Genomic DNA, 20,608 nt, shown 5'->3' with positions numbered 1-20,608 from the left:
TCTAGCAATTTTTACTGTAACTTTCAAGACTTATGTAATATTGAACTTCTGTCAGTTGGCTGACAGAAACTCAATAGTTCACTAGCATGAAATAGAAGATTTTCCAGATTAACTGATCTGAATAATCCTTCAAAGGAAAAAAAACATTCTCCAGGGCTGCTCTCACTGTTCCGCTCTCACTGTTCCACTCCCACAAAAATACAGATATCCATCCTGAAACTGATCTAACAGTTTGCCTCAGTTTGTAGGCAGCAGCTACTTTCTGGCATATTTACAAGAGTTAAACATTATAGCTCAGAAGAACTAAAAATTAACGAGAGTTTCTGACTAAACAGCTCGTGTCTGTTTCATGTGAGAGGGAAACAGTTTGTAGGCTTGTGATCTAGCAGACTTTCCACCACAACATGTTTGTATCAAATCAAGGCAACACAGAACAAATCTCTTTCACAGTACTAATCAGTGATAATATTGATAATATTTTTCTTCATTATTACCCCAATTACAGAAGCTAATAATATCTGCCTCTTCTTTTTATGCGGGTAGAACTTCAGAGCGCTAGCAAAAAGTGAGATTTCATAACGTTGAATGATTCTCAATCAAAGACAGCTCATCGGTATCCAAAGGATCTGCTTATTTTGTTGTGGCACAAGTTTGGCAAAAACATACACACATTAGAATGTTTCCTTCCAGTACAGGAAGTAAATACCAGACATTGAAATGATTTAACAAGATCAGTCCCCCAGTATGTAAAGTCTCTGCACAATATAAAACCTCCTTTAAAAAAGGGAGGGGCTTTGAGGCAGAACATTCGCAAGAAAGGCCTTGTTCCTTTAGAAGGCCTCCCCACTACCAAGGGCTAAAATAGCCCAGATATGATGACCTTCCAATCATACTCCAAAATGCACCTGTGTGACTGGGCATTGGCTGAGGCAGCTGAGGATGGGATTTTTGTCTGATAGAAGAGTGGTGGTAGGGCATTAAAAGCTGTGTTGGTCACATGACTGATGAATAAATGATGTCTGGGAGGAAGGAGAAGAGCTGCTGTTTTGGGTGACGTATATTTTGTAACTGCTGTGTTATTATATTGTAAAATGTGTGTCAAGGGCTCCCAGAGCTCTGGAATGGGGTGTGTTCTATAGGGTGAAGTTCCGCCTACACTAAATACATTGAAATAAATTGACTTTTCTATTTTTGTCCCTTGAAAAATCCCTTGCTTGGACTGTTGTAGGGATACTGACCCAAAAAGGAGTTGTGAGGGAGTCACAAGGTTATTGTAAGGGGGGTTTGTGGTACTGCTACCCTTACTTCTGTGCTGCTGCTGGCAGCGGTGCTGCCTTCAGAGCTGGGCAGCTGGAGAGCGGTGGCTGCTGGCTGTTTTAGTTGTAGCACTATTTATTCTGAGGTAAAATAACAAATGCGGGTTCTAAAAATACTAATGAACCTTTTGGCATAAAATCAAATGGGTCCCATTGCATCTTTCAGTTTCTGCAGTCAAATAAATTTCGTGGTGGGAAATTTGAAACTCAGGGATGATTGCAGCATTGAACGGGTGATAGTATACTTTATTAAATAGCAATGTAATAATAATTAATTATAATGATGTCTCTCAGCTGGTGGATGGGAACAAAATACATTCCTTTCCCTCTTTATCTCTATGTTGATCTCTTTTCCACGCTCTTAAACATACTCCTTTTAAATAATCTCATGTATTTAATACAGGATATTTTCATTACCAATTGTAACCTCAGTGACAGTAATTGCATACCCCTTTCTGAAGAGACATTTCAAATACTGGCCCTTCAAAGCATTTTTTTAAATTTATGCTTTTCTAGAGGAAATTATTCAGTCTGGGAACACAAAGCCTATGTTTGAAGAATTAAAATCCATTGAAATACCGAATTGATAAATTTGCTGGATTAAATACCTCTTGAGGCTTCTATTTCCCTAACATTTCTCTCTCATGTTTTGAATTATAGTTCCAGCTAGCAGTAATGAGCTTCTGCCAACCAATCCATTTATTTTTCACACACCACCCAGTTTATGTAAAACATCAGGACCATTTAGCATTTAGGGTGTTTTCTTAGTGAAATTCACAGGTTATCGACCTGGCAGATATGTTCATTTTGTGTTTTAAGGCTACTTGTAACTCTCTGCTGCATCATTTTTCCTATCAGTATATTTACTAATCAAAGAAAGTTCTTTTGTGCGGACAATAAAATATTTGCTTATCCAAGAAAACCCCCAAACCTGGTCATTTGCAAAAGAACACTTCTTCAGGACTGCTCAGGGCCAGATTTGGATACTCTTACTCAGTGTGAGTAGCACCATAATCAATGAATAGTCCCATTGACTTCAGAATAACTGCTTGGAATTCAGATAGGTGAAATTCCTTTAGAGGAGACTGGCACAAAGTATATGCACCAATTTAAGTCCCTCTTAGGTCCCTCTTCAGCAATGCACTTACGTATGTATCTAACTATGACAGAATATACCTCTATGTTCACACTCTACTGTCTGTTGTAATAATGTTTGTACGAGGTCTGCCTTGTGAGGTATCATTTAAAAATCTCATAATTTGCTGACCAATAATATTCTGGTAAAATGCACGACTAAAAGTATGTTCCCAGATAAGTCTGGGAAGTGCCCAAACCAGTTCCTCATAGACAAAGGGCAAGCTGATGCCGCAGCCAGGTTTAAAGAAGGCTGATGGACCATTACCTGCTAAATGGCCATTCTTTGGTGGGAAAGGGAACAGGGACAAAAAACTACATGTGAGCAAAGGAACAGCGTGAAGTTTCTTTCCACACAGACTGACTAGTGCCTTGTTCCCAGCTGGAAATGCTTCTCAGTGGGGGGAGGGACTATGAAAAGAAGACACCACAAGACACCCACCCTCTCTCTCCCTGCCCATTACATTCACTGCCCCTGAGGAGACAAAGGAAGAAGCTGTTGGATTCTGGGGAAGGGGTCCTGACCTAAAGAGTTTGGTCAACAAGACTGCTGAAAGCATGTAATGAGAAAACTTTGCTTTGAATCTAATAGAGTGTAAGTTAAGCACCAGTAAGCATTTTAACTTTATTTTTCTTATAACCATTTCTGACTTTCATGCCTCATTACAGTAACTCCCCACTTAACATCCTCTCACTTAATGTTGTTTCAATCTGACGTCCCTGCTCAATTACAGAGAATGCTCCATTTAAAGTTGTGCAATGCTTCATTATAATGTCATTTGGCTGCCTGCTTTGTCCACAGCTGGCAGCCCCCCTTCAGCTCCCCCCCCCCCACAGCACCTCCCGCCTGCCGGCAGATCCCGCAGATCAGCGCCTTCCCCCTCTTCCTCCTGCCAGCGGCAACCAGCTGGCTTGCGGTGTTCAGGAGGGAGCGGGGAGGAGCAAGGACATGGCACACAGGCTCCCCCTCCCTCCCCTGCCTCGCGAATGCCGCAAGCCAGCTGATTGCCATGGGCAAGAGGGAGGGGGGAGCCTGTGTGCTGAGTCCTTGCCCCTCCCCCCTCCCTCCTGTCCCCTGAACGTCACAAGCCAGCTGATTGCCGTGGGCAGGAGGGAGGGGAGAGGAGCGAGGATGCGGCGCACCTCCCCTCTCTCTCCTCTGCTCCTGCCTGCGGCAATCAGCCGGCTTGCTGTGTTCAGGGGGCAGGGGAGGGAGGGGGATCCTGCACGCCGTGTCCTCGCTCCTCCCCCCTCCCTCTTGCCTCCTGAACACTGCAAACCAGCTGATTGCCGTGGGCAGGAGGCAGGGGAGGGAGCAAGGATGTGGCATGCGGAGTAAAGGGGGAAGAGGGGTGGAAAAGAAGAGGTGGGTTAAGGGTGGGGGCTTGGGGAAAGGGGTGGCATGGGCAGGCTTGCAGAGTAGGTGAAGCTGCTGCTGCTGTTGTGCAAGGTGCTTCTCCTAGCCTACAGCACCTTCAGCCTCCTGGCCTGCCTCATTGTCTCCAGTGCCAGGGGGCTGTGCCTGTGTGGGGTGAGGCGGGGGCACCTCCCAACTATAGTACTGTACTATATGGCAAAAATTTTTTTCCCTGGAACGTAACCCCCCCATTTACATCCATTCTTATGGGGAAATTGGATTCACTTAACATCGTTTCACTTAAAGTAGCATTTTTCAGGAACATAACTACAACGTTAAGTGAGGAGTTACTGTATTTGTACTCACTTAAAATCTCTCTCTTTGTAGTTAATAAAATTGTCTTATTGTTTTACCTAATCCAGTGTGTTCAGGTTGAAGTGTCTGGGTGACTCCATTTGGGGTAACAAGTTGTGTACATATTATTCCCTTAAAGGAATAATGGACTTAATATTTTTGTACTGCCCAGGAGAGGGCTGGGCAGTACAGGACATACATTTTTGGAGGAAAATCTGGGACTGGGAGTGTGTTGGGGCCATCACGTGGTAACCTTGAAAGCTGGTAAGAGTTAAGGTGTGGCTGGCTGGCTGCAACATACACACAGATGTAGCTGGGAGTAACTTACATGCTGGAGGCTGCTTGTGAGCAGTCCAGGCTGGAGGCTACAGCAGCAAGGCATTTTAAAGGGCACTCCAGGTTGCACTTACAGGGCAGGGATGACCCAGCTACTCATTGAAATTGACAAGAAAGCCGGCTCCTGAGCTGGGCTGCTGCTGGGTCTCTGATTGAAGCTGAGCTCCCACCAGGGCTCCCCTATGCCCCACTGGGAGCTCTGCTGACCCCTGGAGTCCCGGCTCTCTGCTCTCTGGCAGGGACTGGGAAGGCAAGAAGCAACAGGCAGCTTCCCTTCCACTCCTGGCTGGAAGCGGGAAGGCAAGAAGCTACCGGATTGGGCCCTGCATGTGACCTAGGTGTCCTAGTGTCTATATTCCTGTGCTTTGTGAATTGTTCTGGGCATCCAGACACCTAGAGGGGAGCAGCAATGTGCATGCCCAAAGGCAGAAATATAGATACTGAGGGAATTTTTACCCTGAATACGTAGGTGCTTAGTTGGGTTAGTCAGGATTGTTGTGCATTGCAGTGGAGCCAAAACTGGGACGTAGGCACCTAAAATAGGGATTTAGGCACTTAACTCCTTTTGAGCATTCAGCCTCTTGTTACTAAATTTAGGGTGTGGGCACATCTTCATGTGGTTCCGTTACATTTTGGAGGATGGGGTTATATTTGTTTACAATGTCCATGGAATTACTAATGGATGTTTTTTTCCTAAAACAAATTCTTCAATCACCTTTTTAAAAACAAACAAACAAACAGTCTGTTGAAATCAAGGCTGGAAACCTAGGGTGAAATTCTGGCCCCAGTGAAGTATATGACAAAATTGCTATTGACTTCAGTAGGTGCAAGACTTCACGCACAGAGAACCAGCAAATAGAAGACGATTACCTAATATCCCATCAATAACTAAGGAGTGAAAAATTGGCCCTAGGGAACTTTGCATCATGTCGGTTCCCTTCCAGCAAGGCTCACAGTGAAGACTTTCCTTCCTGGGAGCTGCTGGAGTTCCAGAATAATGGCCATAAGTGATTGTGGTTTTTTTCTATTTTTCCAACAACAGGAGCTGTCAGATGGGAGATCACTGGCCAGTTCCTACCATTATCTTCCAGAACAAGGTACGCTTGTTTTTGGCAATGTGAATGAACTGGATGCAGATAAACATCCATTGTGTTTGAAGAAATAGTCTTCTGTGTGCCAACCAAACAACATAACCCTTTTTGTGCCTAATGGGTGTGAATAAATCCTACGTCATTTCTCAGCTGACACTTGAAAGGGTCCCAACTCTTCAAAGGTGATTTAGGCACCTAGCTGTTGGGAATTAGGCACCTAAATACTTTTTGAAGAAATCAAGGACCCAATCCTGCAAAACGTATTCATGTATGTGGTTCTTATTCATGCACATAACCTTATTGGTATCAGTGGACCACCTGGCTAAGTAAAGGTTATATAATTGCACCCTAGCTTATTACAAACTTATCTTTTCTATAAGAGTAGTTTTTACAAAATATAGAAGTGTCTTCGGAATGAACTCTAGAGTGTTGTCCTTACAAACTAAACTTTTAACTTGAATATGTAGGTAACTAGATTTCATGCCAGGCTCACATGTTGCTCAGAGCTCATCAAAATCGTTGAAGCATTGCATAACGAATAACAGTTGTCATTCTGCCCAAAGTTTGAAGCCCATACCCCTAAGTCTGGGTTGCCAACACGGCAAAGTGAGGGGAAACATCTGACATTTATGCCTTTCAGACCCTGCACTACATTTGAGAGTCTGGCTATTTAAGAGTGAACTGTTAATTGGTTCATACCTGGGGGGGCCATGAGCTTTCAAAAGGTAACATCCATGAAAGAAGCCCACTATGCATGAGCATCTCTACCACAACTAACCAACACACACACACACACACACTTTTAGTTTTATTAGAAAATAGGATTCCAGTTTCAACTGTCCAAAGAGCTATTTTTAAATGACTTTAATAATTTTAAAATAATTTTTAAAATACCTCCCAATGTGTGTGGGGTCAGCTCAATTTTAATTTAGTTTGATGGAAAGGAAAGGCATAACTTGGTATACGAGGCACAGCATAAATAAGGAAGATATAATATAATATAATATAATATATAATATAAAGATCCCTTAAACTTAGATGAGACTTAATTGAAAACAGGGATGAAGTGTACCTGCTTAGACCTGGGAGGAAAATAGGGGATGGGCAATGAGGGCTGTGTTTGTTTCACCCTAGGAGCAAGGTTCTTTTCTTTCTTTTTTCAGACAACCCTAGGCTATGCTGCTTTTGTTCCAGATGCCAAGGACTGGTTTGGTTTGTGTTCCCTGACAGCCAGTGGCTATCCTGAATGTTTCCCTGAAGCAAGGGACAGCCCTATTTATTCTTTTATCTGAAGACACATTGTAGTAGAGTGGTCTGCCCCTTTTAAGTAAGACATCTTGGGCCTTTTCATTAATGCAATGCAGCAGAGGAGCCCTTTAAAGAGCAGGGCTGACATCAAGAAGTAGGAGTAGAGAGACCTTTGGGAGAAGTGAATGAGGGTGTTATTAATATAAGTAGTCTTTGAAGTCCTTGTTCAAGAGCTTGAGAGGAAGCGGAGGCAGAGTGCCATAATGCTGGTTTTGCTGCTATGGGTATCATGCTGTGTGACATGTACCTTACTGTAGGTATGTTCCCAGCTAGGGATACCCCGCTGCTCTGGAGCAATACCTGAAAACAGGGATATAATTGGTTTACCTTTGGGAGAGGATTTTGAATAGCTAGGACCCTTTGCTTCGTGTGGTGTCCAACTGCCTGAATGGCACTGATAGTTGCCATTGATTCTGCCTAGGACCCTCACTCTCAAACAAGGCAAATAGGAGAAGGAACAAGGTACAAGGACCAGGTTAGCTTTTCCATGTTTCAAATTAAAGCTAGATCTTCACTGACAAAACAGATGTGTTTAGCACTGTGGGCTAACTAATGCACCATAGCTATTGCACTGTAAAACCATAAGGGCGACAAGGCACTTTAGTTTTACTGCAAGATAAACTAGGGGATGTCAGCCATTGGGAGGGGTATAATGCCAACCTCACTACAAACACTGTGAGCACCTTGTCTTCACTGAAGAATTTTACAGAGAGATCACTATGGAAAAACCCTCTTAAGCAGTGAAATCATAGCATAAGGGACAAAACCTGGTCCTTTGATTTGTGAGAGAAGAGGTCCTGGGTCAAAAGGTCATAGTTCATACCAGGAAGAGGCCTAAAAGATAAGTGAATGCAATACAGTGTGGCTAATCTCAAGAGATCAGTCATGAGACTGACAAATGTGTTGCTTAATAGCAGTGATGGACTAGGATGTATTCGATAACTTAGGGTTGTTGCTTCAGGCAGGAGCTTACCTAATACATGTGATTTCTTGTACAGGATTGACTCTAATTATACATTTTGCAAAAACATAATTGTTTTGGTTGACATTTGGATGAAATGCTTTTTTGTTTGTTTGTTTAAAAGTCCATTGTAATAACAGCTGGAATGTGATTGTAATGCTTCTATGTAGCCAAAATCCTAGACTTGCAAAATTCTTTGTGATCATAGTGGATTATTCAGGTGATTATTCAGGTGATCTTTTCTAGCCCTATTTATCTAAACTGAAGCAATAATTTAGTATGTGATTATCAGGTTCCTTTTCTTGAGTCTCACTGAGGAGTTGTGGGTTTTTTTTTAAGAGCTTCAATAGTTATGTGCCCCATAGTGCTGTACCAGGATATTTCTACATAATTCAGTCAGAATGCAGATTATTTGTATTGCCATAGTGCCAAGGAACCCATTGTGCTAGGTGCTGTACAAACACAAAATAAAAAGGTGATACTTGCATAGAGCTTACAATCCAAGTACTAGACAAGAAAAAACAGATGGGTTCAGAAAGACAGGGGAGTTCAAGGAAACAATGAGGCTATATTGGCTAGCACAATAGACAATTTCCTGCTGTCATTTTGCAATATGTATACTTTCATCAAGTACCATTACTGCAGTGATGTGTGACTGAATAAAGAAGGCTCAATGGACATTCAGAAAAAGCCAGAGTAGTAAAGCAAAAATAAAATCTTTAAGTCAATGAACCTACCTAGAACAGATGGGTCCTGGCAACGTCCCTCCAAATCCACCGTCATAGGGGAGCAAAACCAAGCAGGCTTGGTGTGGAGGGCACAAGTGGCAGTGTCTCTGCTGCATTCTCAAACTGCTGTGCAGTGCTTACTGGGTAGGAGCCCTGGGAAATACAATTTCTACCGAGTGAGCCAGGATGCTGAGGGGTGCACATTTTTAATCCTGCCTAGGGGAATACTCTTTCTGCTTGGCTGCTTTCCTCACTTGCCTGCCTGCCTCTGATGGAAGAGCAGCCAATCAGAGCTGCTGCAGGAAGCAGGCAGAACTCCCCTTCCCTCAGGAGCTGACACCATTGTCACAGGAGGGGAGGGGGGGAAGAGGGAGCAAAAATTGCCATGTAGGTCAGGAGAGCCTTGCTTCCTCCTTCCTCCAATCTGCCAGTGAGCAGCAGTATGACTGCTCCCTTCCCCTCTCTCCCTCACTGCAGCACCTGGCCTGGAAAGGGGGAGAAGGGACCCGATTGCTGCTGCCTCCCTAGGTCTGGGAAAGGGGATGAAGAACCCAAGGAGGAGCAGAGGTGAGGCTGAAAGGGACACAGAATTCATTGTGTGCGGGGGAGCAGAATGGATGTGATGACTCAGGGAGGTACAGGATTGATTTGGGGGCTGGGGGCAGGGTGATGAGCAGATAGGTCCCCACATTTTTTTCAGACCACACTAGGCACTGTACCCACCCACAGTGTCCTCTGCAGAGGATTACTGTGGCATTGGCACTCTGCAGAGGAGGCATGTTTGGACAGGCCAAGTGACTAGAAGCAAAACCATATGGCAAAGTAACCAGAGGTTTTGGTGCATGGGAACAGTATTAACTTTCCCGTGGAAGAGGTTGCAACGGGCAGTTTGGGTAGGGATGCCAATGCCTATGCAGCTCCTTAGCAGCCACGCTGTTAGAAGATATTCCTTCAGGGACAACTGCTGCAAAGATCTGACACTGATCTGCAAGGTTTACGTCTGTTTCTTATGAATCTCTTGCTCAACTGACGGACTCCTTCACAATGCTGTAAGACAGCCATCCCAAGTTAAGTGAGAAGACGGTAACTGGATTCTTCCAGAATATCTTTCTTCCTAGCTTTCTCTCCCTCTCTCATTACCCACATTTCCTAAAGGTTTTCCAAAGAAGGGAACAATTAACCATTTGTGACAAGTTCTTGGGTTGTGCAGATGCTGACAACAGAGTAAAGGGAAGACGATTTCAATTGTAACAAAACTTAAATTGATACTGAGTTGGAAAAAGATTATCTATGAGAAGTGGCTCTTTGTATGGTAGCTGACCCTTAAAGTGAAGCAATGCTAGTCAGGGAATACACTTCTGAATTCCTGGGCATTTTATAGGTTCATATAACTTTTATGAAAGCCATGGACTGAAAAATATCCTTTTATAATGCACTTTTTTTCTATATTTTGGAATCTTTTTAAAACAATGAAATCTAACACAAAAGTAGTTGTATTAAAGTTCTCCTTTGGACACTCAATTTATATTGCTCTTTAAATACTCATTTAAAATATTTATAGATACATTTAACTCATCTAAATATTCACTGTCTCACTGAAAAAGACTTTATGTTGCTCTTGGTTGTACTTTTCTTTGGTCAGTGATTCTTTTTCAGCAGCTGTCTCAAATATGGATCTTCCAAGTAAAGTTTCAGATTCTTACTGCCATGATAACATAGAAAATTCCAATAAAACCCTCACAGAAACTTAACAAGTGTAGCCTTGTTCTTTTAAAACTGCTTTTTCTTCTTTCTTGTTATGTATAGAGTAATAGTCTCTTTCCATAAGGCTTTCTAAGGCTAAACTTGAACCCAGGACCAGGGCTGGCCAGAAAACAAGAATTCTACTTTGTGATAATTTTCAAGGTTTTGGTATTTGGTGTCATTCTGCACTGAGACTTTCTGGAGTGAGTGAACATATATCAACTTGAGCAGTATATCCATGTGGTGTAGCCACAACAGCTGTCTGATCTTGTGTCAGGTGGCTGCCCCTCCAGACTTTCAGAAACGGGTCCTAAACCTAATAGGGCACACTCAAGGGGCAATCCCAGTGCTGCTGAACTAACAACTCTAAAGTTAACCACGGTCCTTTTTCTCAGCTGGTCCATATATCTGCGCATAACCCTCCCACACCCCAGAATTACCAGAGAGTGATCCTGTAATATCTTGAATGGTAGTTGGCATCCAGTTGGGACCTGAACCAAAGTTTTTAGTATAGACTGAGTCTCCAACAGTAAAACTATATTCTTTAGCGTGTTTGTCATTTGGCCGCTTTTGCTTCTGTTGTTTTTGCTGTATATTTCCCATTAAGTATGGATGCATAAAGCTAACCTGGACCTTAGTCTCCTTCCCATTAACATCTCTGCTGGGGACCGGTCCATGGTTGACTGCAGTGTTATCTAACAATTAAACAGGTAATGAGACACTTTTGTATCTATAGTACCTGCAGATCGTCTTTTAATAGCCTCTTTAAATGACTGGATTGCCTGTTCAGCTAGCCTGTTTGATGATGGATGGTAAGATGCCGATGTAACATGTTGAATGCTGTTTTGCTTCATAACTCTTTAGAATTTTGTGCTACTAAAATAACTTCCATTATTTGATACAAAAATTTCAGGTAAACATGGATACTAAAGCTGGTCTATAGTTTTCTATGGCTATGTCTACACAGCCGTGGTAAGTCGAAGTAAGTTACCCAACTCCAGCTACATGAATAACGTAGCTGGAGTTGACGTAGCTTAGGTTGACTTACTGTGGCATCTATACCACAGTGGATCAATGGGAGATGCTCTCCCATCAACTCCTCTCTCGTTCCCGGTGGAGTACCAGTGTCTATTGGAGAGTGCTCTGCCATCGATTTAGTGGGTCTTCACTAGACCTGCTAAATCGATTCCTAGTGCATCGATCACCACAGAGTTGATCCTATGGTGGCTTTGCTAATAGATGTATTCATGGCATACTTACTGTATTCAAGGCATACTATATTTGTAGTTGTTGAACACAGAGTAGGCTGATCTACCCTGTTTGCTAATCGAAATTGCTCATGCTATTCTATTGTTATGTAGCTGCACCCCTTGGCTGTGGAAATAGGCAAGTGTATGTGCACTGGCCCCCACACATCTCCTGAGAGAACTCTTCCAGAAAGATGCTGCATTCCCTAATCATGGTAATGCAGTAGAATCATAAACATGAACGGTTCTTCTAATTAGGCCATCCAGCCCAAGGCAGAACTGGAACATTTCCTAATGTCTTGTCCAGTACTAAATATCCCAAATGATGGGGATGCCACAGCTTCTTTTGTGAGACTGTTCTACAATCTAATAGATCCTTCTCTGATAGCCTAAACTTTGTCTTTATTCACTTTATCCCATTATAGTCCCTATGTGCCATTCTAAACTATTCTTCTCATAGCCTTCACACTTGTAGATTGTCGCCATGTAACTCTTTGGAGCTGATTCTTGTACCCTGTTTAGTAACGTACATCTGCGCAAAGTGTGTAAAAAGCTGTCAAATTAGAATTGTAGTAGTATACACCCACTTTGCACCCATTATGCACAGGTGTAAATAACTACACAGGGCACAAAGCAAAGGAGAATAAAGTGTGATAACAATAATAGCGCACATGCTAGTGCTGGTAAACTTGTCTGACAATGAGTTCCCCACTGAAGTCAGCAGTGCTCTGCATAGGTGCAATGATCTGTGTAAGTGAAACCCATGGGGGATCAGGGCTTAAGTGTCTTGCATGGGAAAAGTGTGTTTGGATATATAGAGAGAGCCCTGATATTATTGGACATTGGCATATTAGATGTTTATTCCATTGGTCACCAGCCAGAAAGAAACCTGTGTGCCAGGAGCTTGGCCTCAGTTCATGAGCGTGACAGATGAGAGTATTACACTGCTGTCAAAATCATCTTGCTGCCGTTTTAAGTGTGTTAATTATGTTGTACTAAACCTTTTATTTTTCATTACTATAAATGAGAAAAATGTTTTCTCCGAGCAGCATGTGTCCCTGGCACCATGTAATTCTCAGAATAGTTTGTTCTATTTCCTTGTTTTGAAGAAGTATTTTTTTTTATCATGCAACCACAAAATTAAAACAAACATGCAGTACAGTGGGGAAAGATTTCAATTGCCCTTAATTGTGAAGCAAAGGAAAAAATGAGCAGGGAAAAAGATTATTCCCTACAGAGCTAGAGTGGCAGTTTCCCAAAAGCTTTACAAATTGCAGGGACTTCTTGTGAAGCAAAAAAGTTAGATTCCTCCTTTTGAACAGCAAGCCACAGCACCTGTATACATGAAGACTAACTCCTTTCTTTGTATGGTCCTATTTTTAATCCAGTTGTTGCCTCCTAAGGGCTAAGAGCTTTCTTCCATCAGGGGATCTCTCTTTAATAGTTGACTGCTCTATGTGTCTGCTGGTAAAGGGGCTCTGAAAGCATGCTGATAACCCCTTCCCCTCAGTGAACAAGCTATTATTGTTTGTGTGCTCAGCTCTGTATAGACTTTAGAATAAATGACTATTTGTGTACTGAGGTGCTTGCAAGCAATTCTTGTTTGTAATGTATCCGGCCCCAGTGGCCCAAGAACTCTAATCAGGGAGAAGGCCCAAGTTTACTTCAGCCTCTGACTCATAGAATCATAGTCATAGAGTTTAAGGCCAGAAGGGACCACCCCATCTCTAGTCTGACCTCCTGTATATCACAGGCCACGAATACCACTCACACACTGATCCAACAATCAAAATGAGACCGTATTATAGCCCACAGGAAACTGGACTATTATGTGCCACAGACAGAGAATAGGAGTGACTGAGGTGCATCAGTGACCAAGGACCCTGCAATGGCCAGGAAATGACTAATTGAGATATACTCATCTAATCCTGGCAAGTGATCCACACCCACACATTGCAGAGAAAGGCAAGCCCCTCTGCCCGCAAGCCACTGTTAAGCTGGCCTGGAAGAAAATTCATTCCTGACCTCTCATATAGCAATCAGTTAAATTCTGAGCACATGAGCAACAACCATCCATCCAACCATCTGAGAGAGAGAGAGAGCTCAGTGCAGAGCACCAGCTCATCCCACCCAATGTCCCATGCCCAGCTGTGGCTATCCCTGATGCTTCAGAGGAAGGAGATACCACACCACTCAGAATACAATTTAGTGCACTGTGTCCATGACTCCCTCACCCATCCTCTTCAGCAGGGTTGGAAGGAGGTGTCATGGAGCCAGATACACCAGTTCTGTACCACTCAGGGATTTCCCCTATGTAAGAGAATCCTCAGATGGCTGTCTTAAATCAGCTACCACACCCTTTTCACTGCCAGAGTGAACATTTTTATTGGAAACTTCCCAGATCTGCACTCAGGTCTCTGATCCTGTATCTTGGAAGCTTCCTGACACAGTAGAAAAATATCAAAAAATAAAAATAAAGATTTCCATTTCCCACATCGGTAAAATAGGGGCAATGACGTATCACAGCCAAAATAAAAGAGATACACAGGACTTATGATGTCCTTCACTGTAGGTAGATCAGTACTGTCCTCATCGTGAGAAAGGGGAACTAACTTGCCTGAGGACTTGTGATCATTGGAAAACTCCTAGAGAGTGAGATCAGTGAGGCTGTGGAATAGTCTCACAAGAGAAGGGTGAAAACACTAGCATGTATGTCTGGCCTGGTCTATGCTACAAACTTAGGTCAACATAAGCCGTGTTAAATTGATCTAATAATGTATGTATGTGTCTACACTACCGAGTTCCTTCCGCCGGCCTAAGTGGCTTGTAAAGTTGACTTCTGTACTCCACCTCTGTAAGAGCCGTAGTGCTTGATTCAACATCCACGGGTCGACATGAGGATAGTGTAGATATTGTGTTATGTAATTCAAATGAATTGGCCTCCAGGAGGTGCCCACAGTGCTCTGCTGTGACCACTCAGGTGAGCACTTTCAACTCTACTGCATGTCAGCCAAGTACACAGGAAACAGCCACTCCCCTGTTAAATCCCCGGGAACTTCTGAATTTTCATTTCCTGTTTGATCAGCACAGAGAGCTCGCCAGCACAGCTGATCATGGCAACTCAAGGCCGCAAACGTGCTTCAGCATGGAGTACACAGGAGGTGCTGGATCTTATTGCTGTGTGGGGAGAAAAGTCTGTGCAGGCAGAGCTCCGATCCAGCAGATGAAATGCTGACATCCAGGCTAAGATTGTGTGGGGCATGGGGGAGAAGGACTATACCAACACGCAGCAGTGCCACATGAAAATAAAGGAGCTTTGTCAAGCGTACCAGAAGACAAGGGAGACAAACTGTCATTCTGGTTCTGCCCCACAGACGTGTTGCTTTTATGAGGAGCTGCATGTGATTCTCGGTGGCAACCTCACCACTATCCCAAAACATGCCATGGATACCTCCCAGGGACCCTGGGTGACCTCGAGCAACAATGATGAGCACATTGTTGAAGAGAAGCAGGAGGAGAGTGCAAGGCAGGCAAGCAGAGGATCCATTCTCCCCGACAGCCAAGAACTATTTTTAACCCTGGAGTCCATCCCCTCACAGGACCAGTTGGTGACAGAGTGTGATGCCAGGGAAGACACCTCTGGTGAGTACACATTTCCAATCAAACTGTAGGGATTACATCCTATTATTTTTTGTGTTTAATCTGAACAAAAAAGTAGGTGTAGTGGGTATCGGTGGCCATTCCAGCTATGCAGAGGGTGCTCTCCAAAACAGACTCTTTATGTGCCTGGGGATGGCCCAGGAATCCTCCATGGAGATCTCTAGGAAGTTTTCATGGAGGTACTCTTCAATCCTTTGCAGAAGGTTTCAGGGAAAGGCTGCCTTATTTTGTCCACCATGGTAGGATACTTTTCTGCAGCACTCCAGTATTAACTCTGCTGGCATCATTGCGGCACACAGCATTGCAGCATAAGGACCAGTTCTGTACCCACACGCTTGCAGCATCTGCTCCCTTCCCATCTCTGTTGCCCTCAGGAGAATAATATTGCATATAGTCACCTAGGGGAAACGAAGGAAGTTTTGAATGCTAGCCCTTAAACCGCAAACAATTCAACAAGTTATCCACCCCGTTTGGTGAAATCTGGGTCACAAAACCACGCTTTCCCAAATGTGCTGTGGTTGTGGTTGGAAAGGATCACCATGTATTGTAATCAGCATTGAAAAAAAGGTGGGTGGGGTGGTGGCTTCCTGTTTTTCTCCCTCTTCCCCCCCAATCTGGTGCTGCTTTTGTAAAAAACAAACTATTTGGGGGGCTTTACACTGGTCCCCGTCCTCAAGCACCATCCAGTTTGCTAGGGGAAAGGGGGCTATTCTCAAGTTCCAACCTGTGATCCCAAGGATGTCTTCACAAAAGCATCAGCACAAGACCTCTTGCCCATGCCTTGTGGCCTTACTCACCATGGCTGAGGCAGCAAACCAACTCTTGCAGTAGCCAGCAGTTGTGATTACATTATGATTTACAGTGAAGTGCATTGAGGGGTGTTTTTTAATAATAAAAAAAAATTAACCTTGCACCAGAAACAATGTATGCACTGTCAGTGCTACCCTTGTGCTTTGCATTCTTTGCAGCTGAAACCTTGTCTGTCGGTTCTTCCTCCACATTGGGACAGAGAATTTCCCAGATTAGAAGGCGGAAAAAGAAGACTCAGGAGGACATGTTCAATGAGTTAATGCGCGCCTCCGAGAGTGACAAGATGCAGCTCAGCACATGGAGGATTACACTGTCCAACAACCTGGACATGAACAGGAGAGCATGCAGAGAACAAGAGCATGCCACGCAGGAAGAGATGCTGAGGGTTATGAAGGAACAATCAGACATATTGAGGTGTCTGGCTGAGATTCAAGAAAGACAGCTGGATGCTAGAGTCCCTCTGCACCTATGCTGAACCTGCTGCCATCATCGCCCAGTTCTACATCCTCCTCCCCCAAATGTTCTATGAGGCAGCGTGCGGGGGAGGGGAGTTTGGTATCCCTTGCACTCAACACCAGGGGAGGGTACAAGGACCAGAAGGTGCCCATTCCCACACCTTTGATTGTTATTGCAGTGCAACTGTAGGCAAGCTGTCCTTGTCCCCTGCCCCTGCAGTGTTATCAGCCCTTCCCCCCAGATTATCTTACTTTTCTTTGCTGTCTCTGTGTGTTTGTGTGCATAATAAAACTTAATGGATTGAGGAGAAAAGGCTCTTTATTCATTCAGCACACTGTGGTTAGCGGGGGTGTAGTTTACAGGGAAGAAAATGCACTGGAGGGGACAGTTTGGTAAGGAGCAACACAGATAAGTGTCACGTTATTCTGGCTCATTGCTGAAACTGGTTTTCAAAGCCTCACAGAGACGCAGAGCCCCTCAATGTGCTCTTCTTATTGCCCTAGTGTCTGGCTGCTCAAAATTGGCTGCCAGGTGATCTGCTTCAACGCCCCCACATCCCACCAGAAACTTTTCTCTCTTTGTTTCACAGATATTATGGAGCACACAGCAGGCAGCAATAACAATGAGGATATTGCTTTCACTGAGGCCTAACCTAATAAGCAAACAATGCCAGCGACCTTTTAAATGTCCAAAGGCACATTCCATAACCATTCTGCACTGGCTTAGCCTATGGTTGAACTGGTCCTTACTGCTTTCCAGACTGCCTGTGTACAGCTTCATGAGCCACGGGAGCAAAGGGTAGGCTGCGTCTCCCAGGATCACGATTGGCATTTCAACATCGCCAATGGTTATTTTGCAGTCTGGAAAGAAAGTCACTGGTTGCTTTCTGAACTGACCAGAGTTCCTAAAGATGCACGTGTCATGAACCTTTCCTGACCATCCCATGTTGATGTCGGTGAAATGGCCCCAGCACTTGCAACCTCATTAAGAAGGACCATTTTCGGTTTATGTACTCTTTGGCAAGGTGGTCTGGTGCCAAGATAGGGATATGAGTTCTGTCTATCACCCCACCGCAGTTAGTGGATGGTTTTGCCACAATGGGGTTCCCTATGTCCTGCACATTTCCCAGAATTGCTACCCTTCTTAACAGAAGTCTGTTATGGCCCTGTAAACTTGGATCACAACCGATCCCATGATAAATTTATCCACTCCAAATTGATTCCACAGTGACTGGTAGCAGTCTGGCATTGCCAGCTTCCACAGAGCTATTGCATCTCGGTTCTCCACTGTCAGAGCAGCTCTCATTTTAGTATTGCTGTGCTTCAGGGTCTGGGGAAAGCTCTTCACACAGCTCCTGGAAAGTGGGCTTATGCATTCAAAAGTTCTGCAGCCACTGCTCATCATCCCATAGCTGCATAACGATGCAGTCCCACCAGTCAGTGCTTGTTTCCCAGGTCCAGAAATGGCACTCAACTGTGTCAAGGTGATGCATGACTGTCACAAGCAACTGCAGATTGCTATGTTCTATGTCTTCCATCAGGGCTCCTTGCGTGGCATCACATTGTTCCGTGTGGTGGCTCCTGTATCATTTGTGTAAATACTACAGGATGAGGCATGAGTTGTTTGTAATGCTCGCAACAACAGTGTACACCTGAACGGGGTCCATGCTTATCGTGCTATGGCGTCTGTGTGGATAACCCAGGCTTATGAAAAAAGGCGTGAAAAAGGCTTGGATTGTTTGCCGTTGATTTCAGGGAGGGAGGTAAATGCATCCTGGGAGGTTAACACCATGTTCCCATAACTACCCATGCCAGTGTTTTGGTCCCATAAGGCACTGCAAGCCAAACCCAAAATTCCACTCGGCTACATGCACTATGGGATAGCTACCCACAGTACAGTGCTCCATGCGTCGATGCAAGCCCTGCTAGTGAGGATGCACTCGGCCTACACAATGAGCGTAGTGTGGACATCCAAGATCGATTTGCTTAAATTGGAGCCTTGATGTCGACTTACATGAAGTCGACTTAACTTTGTAGTATAGACATGGGCTCTGTCTCCTCCTCCTTCTGCTTTACCTTGTGACCTTTGCATCTTGCCCAGTAAAGTGATGATCATGGTCTTAAGATAGAAGAATGTAAAAACCTTTTAAAATACAAGACCTGAGGACCCCACCTATTATTTGTAATCACTGATATCTCTTCCCGATATGGATGGGTGGTGGTTGGGGTCATATCCTACGCATGCTCCATCCATACCCCAGTCATCTAAACTGCAATTCAGGAGTCAGCTCCAGGTCATGGCAAATGTAGCTTCCATGAATTGCATCATGATTGTCTTATTAGACTAAGGCCGGCTTTGCTCTATGTACAATCACAATCTTGTTTCACAAGGACCTAAAAGTAGAAGTGAACAGCTATACTTTGTTTTTAAATTGGCTGACCTATATCTGGACAATGAGGTAATCAGTAAAGTTCTGGTTTGTGTCTCTTTGAGACCTTTTATCCTCAGACAAAAAACAAAATATAATGAATCAGAACAAAAAGGGAAATGGTTTCTTTTAATGTCTCTTAGCTTTCAGCACACCTTTACAATGCTCACGTTAAAGTCCTGGTTGTGTCTCTGAGCTACCAGATTGTGAAGGCAGGTTTTCTGTATTCTCTCTCTTTCTCTCACTCAAAAAAAAAAAAAAAAAAAAAAAAAGAAATTTTACAAAACTCCCTCTTTCCCCTTGTCCAAGTGTGTGTAAGGGCTCAATCTTTGTTCTAATGCAGCCAGGGTGTCACTCCCAAGATCTTCCTCTAGTTAAATTAATTTCAGCTGAACCCAATTAAAGCCTGCCATGGCTAGGCAGGTGAGTAGTGGTCAGATTGTTGTGGCCTTCTGTTCAGAGAGAGAGGTCAAGCATCATCCTGGCCAATTACAGGATGAGGTTTTTACATCCAATCAACAAGATACTGAGAAATAATCATGCCCCTTTACTTGTTAATCACACCAATAATCTGTGCAGCCTATAGCCAACCCCGCTTTCTCTTACCACTCACCTAATGTTGTTTTGTAAGCAGATATGATGCTTCTTAAGTATTTTTCTATGAAGCTTCCAATTAGAGTCGTTTGAAAATTTTCCAGTGGAACAGGTTTCCATCAGAAAACACTGCTCTGATGGCATTGGGAAAAAAAACAGGCAGGCAGCCTGCCCAGCTCCCCAGCTTGGCCAGGAAACTGGGCTGAAAATGTTTGAAAAATTCCATTTTGGTTCTTCCAAAAGTGATTTCTTTTAAATTGTCCATTCCTCAGGAACTATTGCGTCTCCGACTTTTCATTACGATTTGGAACAAGAAAAATGTCAGCAACGCGAACTTCCCCACAAGATGGAGATTCTGGTTTGTGTACAGCTCTACAGACTTCAACTGAAATGGTTTCCACTATACACAAGGACCTGAGTAGTACTGTGCAATGTACAGTCCTAGCGGAGCAGGGAGGAGTAATTCTAGTACTATTAGCATAGTGGACAGATTCTTTGGACAATAAACTTCAAGAGAGTTATCTTGAGCATGTGAAGAAAGCCTCCACCTTTCTGCAGTAGTGGCAATGGTTTGCACTATAGATGACACTTGTCAATCATTGATCTAGCTACAGTAGAGAAATGGCCCAAGTGAGGGCAAAATCATCCCCTGCACTACACATGCTCCTTTGTTGTTCCAGTGCATAATATGTTTTCTCCCCAAGCCAGGTTTTTTTTTCTATTACTCCAACAGTAAAGAGACTTGCGGTCAGATCCTCAGCTGGTGTAAACTCTCATCGTTCCATTGACTTCCACAGAGCTATGCCCATGTACAGCAGACCTCAAACTGCTGTAAGTGGTCATAGTTCTATGGAAGTCACTGATTGCTGATGATTTCTTGACATCTCCAGTGACAATGTAGCCATTCTCTTGGGGCAATCTTCTGAAGCCCCACAAACCCAGAGAAAGCAGTGTGTGTGTGTGTGTATGTATGTATATATATATGTATGTATGTATGTGTATGTATATATATATATATATATATATATATATATATATATATGAAATCTGCCATGCAGAGCCGAGAGTGGAATTTTGCCCTTACT

General features: G+C 43.7%; 1 long non-coding RNA gene across 1 annotated transcript in view; it reads left to right on the top strand.

Annotated features, from left to right (window-relative positions):
* The window catches only part of LOC120396926, a 35,126-nt gene extending 19,995 nt beyond the window's left edge, over nucleotides 1-15,131 (top strand). The window contains exons 2-3 of the long non-coding RNA XR_005593543.1: nucleotides 5,540-5,594; nucleotides 14,950-15,131. This is a non-coding gene — a long non-coding RNA (uncharacterized LOC120396926). The remainder of the gene's footprint in view (nucleotides 1-5,539; nucleotides 5,595-14,949) is intronic.
* Nucleotides 15,132-20,608: the final 5,477 nt, after the last annotated feature.

This window comes from Mauremys reevesii, linkage group 2 (assembly GCF_016161935.1).
Source record: "Mauremys reevesii isolate NIE-2019 linkage group 2, ASM1616193v1, whole genome shotgun sequence".
Lineage (NCBI taxonomy): Eukaryota > Metazoa > Chordata > Testudines > Geoemydidae > Mauremys > Mauremys reevesii.
Note: the sequence above shows the minus strand (reverse complement) of the source record. Positions and strands in the feature narration are given on the sequence as shown.